Raw genomic sequence first — 744 nt, forward strand, 5'->3', positions numbered from 1 at the left:
TGTTTTATGTTTTAAAAAAATTATATTTAATTTGATACAAGTTTTTTTTCAAGGAGTTTAACTTTACGCCATTTACTGATATTAAATCTTTTATACAAATAATAGTAATTAAATAATAAGACACCGTACATAATTTTTATTTAACTTGACGCCATTTACTGATATCAAGTCATTTATAAAGGTAATAGTAATATACATATCACTGAAGTAAAGTTAGTTAACATCAAAGTATAAAGAAGGATACCATTTAAGTTTTATGTTTCAAAAATTTTTATTTAACTTGACGCCATTTACTGATATCAAATCTTTTATACAAATAATAGTAATTAAATAATAAGACACCGTACATAATTTTTATTTAACTTGACGCCTGTTAAGACCAGGATGCAATTTGCTAAGAACGAATTCATGGAAAGGCTCAATTATGTCACACCAGGAATGCGCCAGATGTCGCGCGGGCCCACAAGGAGGGCCTCTCTCTTGTAAAGGTCTTCACACATAAAATCCCGTAAGACCGTAAGACGTAAGCGTAAGAAAATCGACCAATCTCAATTTAGTATTAGGTTGTCCGTAACCCCTCCACTCAATTGGGATTGGTCGATTTTCTTATGCTTACGTCTTACGGCTTTACGGGATTTTATGTGTGAAGGCCTTAATTTAAGTTAGTTGTTCTACGACGGTAGTTGAGAAAGGAAGGTTACGCTTTGTACGAGACTGTGTGCAATGCAGTTCTCATTTTTTCAA

This window comes from Wasmannia auropunctata, unplaced genomic scaffold, assembly GCF_000956235.1.
Source record: "Wasmannia auropunctata unplaced genomic scaffold, wasmannia.A_1.0 LD336095.1, whole genome shotgun sequence".
Lineage (NCBI taxonomy): Eukaryota > Metazoa > Arthropoda > Insecta > Hymenoptera > Formicidae > Wasmannia > Wasmannia auropunctata.